A 12,161-nucleotide genomic window follows, 5' to 3' on the forward strand; every position below is an offset into this window, starting at 1 on the left:
CAAATGCACGGTTTGGATCATCCTATGATGTGGGCTGTACCTTCCAATCATCCATTTTGAAAAAATAAAGAGTGTATTCATGCATAGTAAATTAGTAATTCTCATGAGCTGTTGGAAGTTGGGAGTCCTCAAAAAGTGAGATGCTGTTAGAAGGGCTGATTTCCAAACACAAGTGCACTTTTCCGGCTCAAAAAGTGAGATGCTCTTAGCCCTTGATCTCATTTTCTATTTTAAAATAAGAAATGTTAAAAAATCCAAAAAATCGCAGGTGCCTGCAGGTTGACCCGACTCGACCCGTGTTTTTGCGGGTTGGGTCACCCACGAATCAGTTTGGGCGGGTCACTAAAACCCCGACCCATGCCCGCAAATTTGCGGGTGGGTTGGGTTGACCCGCGGTCATAGGTCGCGTTTGCCAGGTCTAGGTCCCAATGTGCCATTCGTTCTACAAAATAAGAGGATGCGGTTTTTGTGCCTAAACAAGAAGTTTTCGGTTTCAAATATAGGGGAAGACATATTCAACCCTTTTATTACTTGGGACAGCCCACTTTAGTGTAAAAGATGAGTCATAAATGCACTGAACGGGGCTGTAAAAAGTAAAAAAATGGACCAAAAATCTATCGTCATTATTTTCCATTTTTTTCTAGTTGTGATGGGCTGATGGGTGGTAGTACAAACCCGTAAATTTCAAAATGTACGATGCGGCCCACTCCATAGGATGATCCAAACCGTCCATTTATTGGGCCACAACGTAAATAGGTTGTGCCCCAAAAATCATTTCCGTAGGATGATCATATCCCTCCGATCCATAGCAAACTTCAATAGATTGAAGGTTCAGGATCATCCTATGGATCGGAGGGTTATGATCAGCCTATGTACATGATTTTTGGGGCACAACCTATTTACATTGTAGCCCAACAAATGGATGTTGTGGAACATCCTATGGAGTGGGCCAAACCGTACATTTTGAAAAATACGGGTGTGTATGGGCACCCATCACATGATTTCTCTTCTACCCCTTTCCCTGAATTTCCACCCTTTTGTTTGTCTTTTCCTATACTAACTCTATTATTGGTAGGGGTGAGCAAAGAGAGGCTTTTGAGGAGTGTCGATATCAAAGCAACTATTCTTACTATTTAACTATGCTAATAATAGAAAGTTGTTTTTGATATAGACACCCCTCTAAAGCTTCAATCTTTTATTGATGTTGACAAAAGTAGCGGGCATTTAATGAAACGTGGGAAAAGTAGCGGCTGCCATCTAAAAAACGAGTAAAAAATAGAGCTTTTAATGCTCCTTAACAGCTTTAGAGGGACATCACATTATCACCAAGGTTTCAAATTTAGATTACGAATGCGTTCCGGTCGTCATGGAATCCGAAATTTCAAAATAATTTCGAAATCCTGACGAAATTTAATGAAATCAAATATTTCATCTCGTTCAGCTGAAATTACCGGCTGAAATTTATCTATATTATGGGTTTTGTTAATTGGGTTTTGTCAACAAGTGCTCCCGCACCCGGGGTTTCACTGTTTTAGACCAAACTCGGGCTAAGTATTGAAATTCTCTCATAGTACCTAGTTGGACTAGGAGAGATATATCTTGGGAGGGGTCTCCTAATTAGGCTAGACTTGGGCTAATTATTGAAGAGTGCATGAAAATTAGGAAGAGCAATTGGGCGACAACGTGCTCCCGGGGTGCTAACCTATTATAATGGAGCAGATATGGGTTTCATTGTTTTAGAGGCCGTTTGGATACGTCTTTCTTATCCTATGCGGTCACTGACTTAAGCATCGTAGAGCCAATCCAGGGCAATCACCTCAGGTCGGTCGTCTCATCGTCACTGTTTCCTGTGCATGACTGGACTGGCCCCATCGCTGCTCTGGTCTACTCATTTGCTCAGCTCGGTTCCCTCTCCTTGACTACCGCATCATGTTCCCAATTTTTGACCATAACGCTATCCATTATTATGACTTAAGGGTTAAAAGAGTATTGGATAAATCCTAAGACAGAGACTAAATGAGAGCTTGGAATGAGTATTGGCACCAAGGGAATGATGAATCAGGCTTCACAAAATTTGGAACTATAAATAAAATAGCATTAAACCCCTCCATTTAAAAGTTCTCAATCTGACCCAATCTGATCGCGGAGTACTTGCCGGAGAAGATGAGCGCGATGGCGACACTCCGATCTCATAAATGGTGGTGATAGAAGCAAGGGATGGTGAATTGAATATTTGGCCAAGTGAAAGCAAGTTCCTGGAATTGAGGGAGATTGTCAAGAGGGTTTCACAAATCTACTAGGTTAGAAGGGTTGGAGACAAGCTGATGTGGTGGTGGAGATGAAAAGATGTAGTGATTGAGGAGGTGGAGGTCAGCTCTCGAAGATGGGGACGGTAGTGGTGGCCGGATCTAGGGTTTTAATGAGGTTAGAAATGGGGTTTGAGAAGATGGGGGTGGTGGTTGTTGCAAAGAAGATGGTGGTGGATGTAGAAGGGTGTCGGACAAGATGATGATGGATGTAAAAATGGGGTTTGCTAGTTTTGCCATTTGGATAGTGTAATTTTAAATACAAATTTTTAGCTTCCATGTAGAATGCAAATGCGTGTTTTTGATGCTTGATTCATGCTTAGCCTAGTTGGTGATAAAGGCGTTAGCCTAAGCCCCATCTTTAGAGGGACTTACCTGTCATGATAGTACCCTCTTTCTTCTTCTTCCCTCTTCTTTAAGTAGAGAGTTGCTTAATCTTTTAGGGTACCCTAAGACCTTAGCCCCATTCATTGCAAGGGCAATGAAGGCGTTAGCCCAAGCCCATCATTTAGAGGGATTTACTTGGACATAGTAATACCCTATTTCTTCTTTAGGTAGAAACCTCTTACCCTTTTAGGTACCTTTGAACATAAGTAGCTCTTATTCATTGCAAGGGAGATGGATGAGTCATCTCAAGTCCATCATCTAGGAGACTTTTTAAGTCCCAATAACATTCCCTTCTTTAGTAGATTAGCCAAGTCTTTTAGACATGTAACTTGGAACATTAGGTCCTCATTCTCATTGCAAGGGAAATGAAAGAGTCATCTAGAGCCCCCTTTAGGAGACAAGCTATGTCTCAGTAGAAGAGTCATATTTTTTTTAGATAGGTTTTGTCTCATTAGTGAGTTTACCCATAGGAGACTAATCAAGTCTCAAGTAGAACACCCTTTACTAGTTGAAGACTAAGTTAGTCTTTTAGATGCCTATGCCTTTATTTATCATTGCAGGGGTAATGATAAAGATACTTGGAGCCCAGCTCTGTATCTAGGAGACTCACACAGTCTCTTTAACAACCTTCTTTGACTCATCTTCTTCTAGGAGACTTTCTTTAGACTAGTTAGCACTCTCCTTTATAGCATATAGCTTAGGAGTCAGTCACATAGTCTAGGAGTCAACCCATAGGTTAGAAATTAGTCCCATAGATAGGAGTCTGTCTTTAATGATAAGAGTCCGTCTTCCCCTTATAGAATTTAAGATTATGTCCTACTTGTCATGGAGTCATAGGAGTTTGTCCCATCGTCATAGAGAGCTAGGATTCTGTCCAACCCTTTCAGAGTTAGGATTCTGTCCTATCTTTCACCAAGTCCTGAAATTTTGTCCAGCCCCTGCAAAGCATAGGATTCAGTCCAACCTTTGCATGATATAAGAGTTCGTCCTACCTTTATGATGATAGGAGTCTGTCCATTTAGTTTAGGAATCTGTCATCTTGAGTCAAAAATATCAAAAACACTTGAAAGACATAAAAATCCAAAAAATCAGAAAATTTCAAAACATCTCAAAATATATGAGTCTTAGGAGAGTAGTTAGGAAAGTCTATTATGAACTACGTTGGTTTGATCATCTTTCATGATGACGTAGGCAGCTTGGGATCCTCATCCCAAGTCCAGTCAAATCTTCAAAAAATAATCATTTAAATCCTTTCAAAAATACACAAAAATTTCAAACAAATCTTGCAAAGTATTTTTCGAAAAGATCTTCCTCTAAAGTTAGGACTCTGTCCTAGATATTTTGGGTGTCTAGGAGTTAGGAGTATGTCCTGGATATGTTGATGCTTTGCATGTGAGTGTCTCTAGAGTTAGGAGGCCTCGAGTCGTGGTCGGTTAGACACTTAGTCAAGTCGATGGTTAGACTAGGTTGCACTTAGTTAGTCCATTGTTTTCCTTATGACATACGACCTAGTTACACATAGGATGTAGGGCCCACCGGCGTTAGTTTAGGGCTAACTTGCATTAGTTATGGCATATAAGGAGTCCTAAAAATTACAATTCACTTGAACTTATGCAATCGCACAAGAAGCTTTAAAAACTAGTCGAGTCTGGTCGATCGAGTCTAAGATAGCGGTCCTAGATGGTTAGGCATCATAGTTTAAAATAGGTCACCAAGCTACGTTAACTATGATTCTTCCTCAGGCCGGGATACGTAGAGCAGCCGGGATAGCCGTCCGGTCCGAGTCAAGTATCACATTAGAGTCTTAGGGTTTATAGTTAGTATTTTTAGAGTTTGTGTGTGACTATTACTATTTTTGTATAGGATCATAACATGTGTATTTTCTTTCAGATTCAGATTGTTTCCTCACATGCTTAGCTGTAGCTCTCACATGCTTAACTGTAGTTCTTACACGCTTAGATGTATTTCTTTATATTCGTTGATTATTATTGTTGTTATCATCTACTAACGTTTGCTTACTGTGCAGGTTATCTCTTTAGATATAGATGTGCATGTGTATGTGTAGACACCCCATTTTGACCGTACCCTGAGCTTCCCGTGTTTGAGCAAAAACCCAACCAAATCAATCAGCTAGGATCTCAAACTTCACCCTTAGCTAGGTCAAGGTCTCACCAAGGTCCCTGCGAAATTTCGTCAAAATCCGAGCGCATTTGCCTAGTGAACGAGTGAAGCAATGTCGTAGTGCAAATACGCAGCAGGGGGGTGAATGTATCCTGAGAGGGGGGCGAACTTATCCTGTGGAGGATGCGCCCAGGCTGAGTAAGACAAAAAATGCGGGCGCGCTTTATCAATTTTTAGCGCGCCTCATCCACTTGGAGTGTGGATATCAACCACCAAAATCCCTTATAAATAACAACTTAGCTCATTTTCTAAATAAAAAATAAAAAATCTTCGTTCTTCCCCTTTTAGAGAGAGAAAGAGAGAGAAAGCTAGAGAGAGAGAGTAGATTTGAGCACTGAAATCTTAAACCTTCGTATTCTTCTTTTCCCGATCATCTTCTCCGACGGATCCGGCAAGGCTCCGGTCATATACCGATCCAATTCCGCCTTCTTCTCCGAACAAATCTGGTCCGATTCTGACCTAACTCTGGTTCCGTAGCTCCGGTTAACCTCCGATTATTTGTTTTTCCTGTGTTTCCTTCTTGTATTTGCCTTTGATAACCTTTGATCATCATCAATTTATAGAATCATGGCTTAAGATCTTAGATCCAAGCTTCGAAACTTAAGATCTTATCTTTTTCTTTTCGATCTGTTCGTTCTAAAAGCTTTTGGACTTTCTGATGAATTTTTGAGAAGTAAAGAAGAAGAATAGAGTATTCTATTGATTTGTGAAGGTAGCAAGGATCTTCATTACTAGTTTGAAAATAGAAGAAGAAGCAGATTTGAGAAGCTTTAAGCATATAGAAGAAAGTATTACAAGTAGAGGAGCTCTTTTCAGGTAAGTTCTTATTTATTTATTTTATTCATTTTAGTCTTGTATTGAATCTCTAATTAATTACATGTTGAGTCGCTGATTTACAAAGACTCGCAAGAATTTATTATGTTCTGTTGATAGATTGAAGTTTCGTGTAGATCCTTTGGCTTGTTATCTATTGGATCTGATTCTGTGATAATTTTAATTGGTGTTCTGTTAGGTTTGAGGTTTGTGATGATTATTTGGTTCATAATTTAGTAGATCTCATCCATAAATTCGTATATCATTTAGGTTATCATTTGTCTCAATGTAATTTTTTTTTTTTATATATATATCATTTAGGTTTGTAACTCGTTGTGAAGTTTGCTCTGATTTGAATTCTTTTATAAAAAAAAAAGAAGAAGAAGAGAGAGATCAATTTCAGTTCAGATGTATCTATATCATCATGTGCATGCTTAAATTTTCATTCAGTTATATTTATGTCATCAGGTTATGTAGTTGTTTTAAATATGAGTGTAATTAAATTAGTAATGCAATTGTTAAAATATTGTTGTGGATGAATTATCTTGAATTCCCATCACATCAAGTAAGTCTCTGTACTATTCATTTTGTCTAAATAATTTATATACATTTTTCTTTCATTAAAAAAAATTTTAAATTTATTTTCAATAAAAATAATATATAATACTTTCATTAATCTGATTGATCTATTTGATTTTATGTATTTATGTGATTTTAGAACAATGATGAAGTAAGGTGTTATAGTTTCTTAAAGAAATTTACTCAGCTCTATGACTTTGAAAGATTCATATATGGAGTAGTATCTCTAGTCTATGTTTGAGATTTTTTTTTTAGAATAATCTAATAAGAGTGATTACAATTTCTTTGTTGATTGTCTTGTTGATGCATTTGAAAAGTTACTTTTCTCGTTAAAGAATCACCCTGAACAAAAGGGTCCTCACTTGGAATTGGAAAGTCAAATGGAGTTGAAAGTTTTGCTCACTGTCTATAGTTTGTGTGATATACTTGACTAGGTGTTCCTTGAGACATAGTTCTAATTGGCAAAAGTTTGACTCCAAATTACTTCTAAGTTGCATCTTTTAATCTAGTTGATTTCAAAAGATTTAAAATCCTTTAGTGTTTCAGCTTTCATGATATTTGAAGATACAAAGTTTCTTTGAATCTAAATTGTATTGGGATACATGCCCCTGGCGTCTGGGAGCCACTTAAACATGAATGTTGGACTGGAATTGTTGCTTGCTATGCATAAGATCTAATGGTATGAGTATTGTCTTGGTGAAATTATTCTAAATACTTGACCTTGCATCAGGTTTTGGTTCATTTTTTTTAATGTTATTTGACAATATAAACAGAGGTATGCCTATGAAATACTAATTTTGAGTGAAATTTTAAGTCTTCACCTAAACGTCATTATTTCTTGGGCCATTGTACTTCATTTATATTTTGAATATTTTGCTCACCTGGTAATCGCACAAGGCTTACAGTCCTTACATTCTCTGTTTTTAACAAAACCCTTTCTCTTAGCAATTTGGTTTAATATAGGTGGGCATTACCATATTCAAAAATTTGTCATGATCTAGATTGCCTTGCATGTAAAAAAAAAAAGTGACATTAGACTGTATTGATCATAGCTGGTTGTAGTGTTAATAAAAAGGAAGTGAGATGATATGAATGGGAATACTTGGTTATATTGATGTCATTCTCTCGGCATAATGGGTAGAGGAGTTGATATCTGTATTGATATGCTGTGATGGTGGCGTGACATTGTTGTTCTTATGATTGTGTAAACAAATTGGGTGGCTGCTTCAGGCACGAAGGCAACCAAATTGATAATGCTATTATTAATTTTAAAATGAAGGGGTCAGCTGTTGATCATAGATTGTACGAGTGTATACCCATTCCATGCCCCTTTGGGTTTTGATCTTTATCAAGGGAAGAGATTATTTAAAATTCTATGAGCCCATTTCTTATATATTTTCTTGATGCTATCAAAGATCACTTGAGGTCATTATATGTTTTTAAGTTAATTTCCTTTATCTGTTCAGTGATAGTTCTAATTAATATATTAGTGTAGCATCAAGTGATGAGTTTTAAGCTCGTTTGGTGAGTCCTTCTATAGTAAACAAAAATTAAAAATAGGAGTGTATAATGGTATAAATATGTGAGAAATAGATAATCATTGTGTTTAAACATTATTTGCAAATAAACAGGTTTTTCTACAGTTTTCAGTTATAAAGGGATAGATTTAATTAATGCATATGAAATGATATTAAAATTGGTTGAGTTTGCATGTCATAGAGAGTTTCTTTCAAGTATCATGAATGATATTATTTCAAATATTGACGTATTGGTCATATTAAGTCGATATGCCTTTTCTGTGAATATCATAATAACATGAAAACTGTTGAATTTTCCCTGTTGCTTATTGATTGACATAATTTGTTGAAATGGAAAATGTTATTAGTTTGATATGAATGAAAAATTATTCAGTATCATTTATGGTTTACAAGCAAGGGTATTTTCTTGGTATATCAGTGAATGGTTTTGTACATTGAAATTGTGAGATATGCGTTGTAAATGTTGTTCATGCTGATAGTGCTGTTGTTAGAACAGAACAGGGCTGCTTATGTTACTGTTTCTTGCTGAAAGTGTAACCATTTAGGTATTTTTAACTGTACAAAATCACCCCCACTTTATTTTGATTGCCAAATGTTTCAAGATATGAAGTAGATTGGAGTGATGTCGATACCAATTTCCTAATTAGTACAACTGTATTGGTAAATTGCATCATTTTGATTTATGTTTTCTTCTTTAACTAGTTTACTAGAATCATCTAAAATAGTAAATGCATGTGATAGCCATTAGATGTTTAGATATAAAGAGTTTGGGATTTTTGTAAATTAATCATTTCAATTTTATACAAGGGTAAAGAGTTTAGTGATTTTTCTTAGGACATACTATTTCAGGTTATCTTGATTTTTTTTAATATAGTCCATGGATGACTTTGGAATTAAAATATTGCAAGGTTTGAATTAAGGTTCAAATAGGACTTCTATAATCGATTTTTTTTAGTATTATTCTATCATTTTCCTTCTTTCTCCATATAATACATGTTTAGTCTTTTAGATCCTCAGACTTTCCAGCCTCTCATCAAGTAATGTGATTTTTATTCGCTCTTGCAAGGTATAAGATGCTGTCCAACCCTTGCAGAGTCGTGATTCTGTCATTTTTTCCCGCAAAGCATAGGATGCTGTCCAACCTTTGCGGGATTTCAGGAATCTGTCCTCCGCTTATGATGATAGGATTCTGTCCTCTTGTGTCAAAACAACAAAAACATTTCAAAAACCAAAAATCTTAAAAATCTTGAGTCATTCAGAGTAGTTAGGAGAATCTTTTCCGAACTACGTTGGCTTGATTCCTTACCACAGTATACGTAGTGCAGCTTGTGATCCATATCCGAAGTCCAGCCAAACCTTTAAAAATAAACATTTCAAACCTTTCAAAATTACAAAAATCTTCAAAACCTTTTTTCAAAAAGATCTTCCCCTAGAGTTAGGAGTCTGTCTAGCTATTTGGGTGTTTTAGAGTTAGGAGTATGTCCTATTTATATTGATATGGTATGTCCTGTCGTGTGGGTGTCCTTAGAGTTAGGAGGCCTCGAGTGGATCGGTTAGACATTTAGTCGAACCGGTGGCTAGACTAGGAAGCATATAGTCAGCCTATGGTTTTCATTAGGATGCACAGCCTAGATACACATAGGATATAGGGCCCACCTGCATTAGCTTAAGGCTAACCAACTTGCATTAGTTAGGGCATATAGAGAGTCCTAAAAATCGCCAATTCACATGAACTTAAACAATTGTACAAAAAGCTTTAAAAATCAGTCGAGTCTAGTGGATCGAGTCTAGGATAGCGGTTCTCGATGGTTAGGCATCGTAGTTTAGAATAGGTCATCGAACTACGTTGACTCCGATTCTTCCCGAGGCCGGGATATGTAGTGCAGCCAGGGTGGATGGCCATTCTGGTCCGAGTCAATTCCTGCATTAGAGTTTTAGGATTTGTCTTTTCCAGTCATGTATAGAATTGATTTGTGTTGTGTGTTTTGCTGTATTTTCTTATTTTCATGTACAGATCCTATACCTTTAGCTGTAGCATGCATGTGTTTGCACACCATAACTCAGACACCAATTAGGTATGACACTCATAACTTAGATATTCTTAGGCGACACTTCTTTCATTTATTTTGTGTGTATTTATTATTCATCTCCGAGACATGCATGATTAGGTAGACGTCTAATCAGAACTTCCTTGGGCATCGACCTAAAGAGAATGGCATGAGGTTTCTCATGCCTAAACAGTATCAATAGGATGATTCTATACATGAGGCTTGTCTGCCCATCAACCACCTTGCACATGTCTATCGGCAAAGGATGGCTATTAAAAAATGGTGCAAAAAACGAAAGAAAAAAAACAAAAACTGAAAGAGAGATGATGTAAAAAGAAAGAAGGAAACTGAATAAATGGGAAAAAGAGGATCGAAAAGTACCTCATCCAAAAAGAGACTGATTCGAAGGTGGGGAACCTTGCATCTTCTTTAATGGTAGCTCCGTGCGATTTTTGTGAGGAATGAGACCAGCCAGGGTTTTGGAACTATGGGGCCGCTGAAAGGAAGGGACACGAATCCTGCAGATGGAAACGTGTGGGTGGGAAAGGAAAGGTAAAGATTACATGTGGCGGGATTATTACAGTTGCCTTGAGGGGCATAATGACAAAAATGCCCAGGAAAATGGGACCGAATAGGAAGATTTACAAACCAAGGGTATGGAATTTAGAGAAAAGAAACAGACGACTTTTCTATGTTTTTTGCTTTTTAGAATAACATAAGAAGTAAGAAAAAAACCAACACGAAGATGACGAGTGGCCTGGGGAAATTACAAGTGGCGGAAATGTTGCAAAGAACATCAGAGAGAATGAAATGGCGAAAATGCCCTGAAGAAATTGGACTTTGTAGGAAGATTTAGTCTAACAAGGGCATGGAATATTAACAAAAGACGCAGACGAACATTTAGGGGTTTTCCCTTTTAGTAGTAAAGGATTTGGGAAAATTCTCAAAAAACATGTGATTTTTAACTGAAAATCTCAAAAAAGGGTTGAGTTGGCTAAATTATCAAAAAGGGGTGAAATGCATCCCAAGGCATGTTTAAAGACAAGAATGCCCTTGAGTTGCTTTTCCCTCCACGTTTTTGAGAAACGGATCCCAATGGCATTTCACAAACCCTATTCACCTTTTCTATATTCTTCTTCCCCATGCCAAGTGTTGAAAGTCTTGCCTTTGGTAAAACTCCATTGTACAGCTCCCTTCTAGGATGAATTCAACCCATATTTTTCAAAATAGACTATACAACCCATATCATAGGATGATCCAAACCGCCCAATTGATGGGCCTCAGTGTAAATAGGTTGTGCCCCAAAAATCATTTCCAGAGGATGATTCTAACCATCCGATCTAAAGAGGGACTTAGATTATGGAAACTTCTATAGATTGGACGGTTGGGATCATCAATGGAAATAATTTTTGGGGCAGGAACTATTTATGTTGTGGCCCATCAATTGGGCGGTTTGGATCATCCTATGGTGTGGGCTGTATAGTCCATTTTGAAAAATACAAGGTGAATTTTTCACTGCCCTTCTACAAATTGTGTTCAATTACATAAATACTTTTGGCTTTTGACTTAGTGGTAAGGAAGACCTATATTGTTTCTTCATGAGAAAGAGTTTTTATATGGTGTAAACCCATATACTCCAACATTTTTCAAAAAGTATTGTACGGGTCACACCATAGGATGATCCAAACCGTCCATTAGATATGCCACAATGCAAATAGGTTGTGCCTAAAGAATCATTTCCACAGGGTGATCTAATGAAATACAATGCACATAGTATTGTACGGGTCACACCTGAAGGTCGACCTTTTTACATTCTTCGCAAACAGGTGCGAACTTGCCATAATAGGTCGACCTTTATAGCATATGTACAAACAGGTGGAAATTTGCCTTGATAGGTCGACCTACAGGTAGGGCTAGCAATGGGGCGGGTCGGGCCGGATGTTGGGGTCCCTTACGCCTTCCCTTATGCGGGGAATTCACCCCCTCCCCTTCCCCTCCCCACTGCGGGGATCATGGGGAATCCCCCACCCCGCAGGGAATATCTAATCCCCATCCCCTCCCCTTCCCCGCCCCGTATCCTTCGGGGACAATCACTTTACTTTGTTAAATGTTAGGTTTAAAACTAAAGATTTGCTAGGGACAATCACTTCAGGCATGTTGCGGCTTGGCTGTTGCATGTGAGAGTAGCCACACAACCCACACAGGCTAAGATTTTGTCTTATTCATTTTATTAACATGGGGACAAAGGTGGTTGCTCTCAGATTCATTTAATTGATCGATAGTCCCTAGCAGATCCCTAATTCCCAATC

The sequence above is a fragment of the Tasmannia lanceolata genome, unplaced genomic scaffold (assembly GCF_043159265.1).
Source record: "Tasmannia lanceolata isolate RefF3 unplaced genomic scaffold, GAP_Taslan_0.1 ptg000015l, whole genome shotgun sequence".
Lineage (NCBI taxonomy): Eukaryota > Viridiplantae > Streptophyta > Magnoliopsida > Canellales > Winteraceae > Tasmannia > Tasmannia lanceolata.